The sequence below is a fragment of the Chanos chanos genome, chromosome 15 (genome assembly GCF_902362185.1).
Source record: "Chanos chanos chromosome 15, fChaCha1.1, whole genome shotgun sequence".
Classification (NCBI taxonomy): domain Eukaryota; kingdom Metazoa; phylum Chordata; class Actinopteri; order Gonorynchiformes; family Chanidae; genus Chanos; species Chanos chanos.
The window spans coordinates 17,952,575-17,952,939 of NC_044509.1; positions in this window are offsets into that span (position 1 = coordinate 17,952,575).

Genomic DNA, 365 nt, shown 5'->3' on the forward strand with positions numbered 1-365 from the left:
GAAAACACGCCCAGCACATACCACAGAACCTATACCATTATGAAGAAAGTTACTGACCTTACATTTATTATTTATATGTATTGTAGTACGGCTGATGGAAACATGTGTTTCAATATTTCAGAGCTGCTCTGGCAGAGAGCGGCAGAGACAAAGCCGGAGAGAGAGCGGTTTATAATCTGCTCAAAGACATGGTTTATGTATTTTAACTGATAGCAGACGCAGATCAAATTCCTGTCTGTTCTCTTTGTCTGAATCGTCACTGTGAATTCACCAGCTTCATCCATCATTAAAGCATGCAGGGAGAGATGGAGAGACAGAGAGAGAGAGAGAGAGAGAGAGAGAGAAGTACTCGGAGGATGACAGAA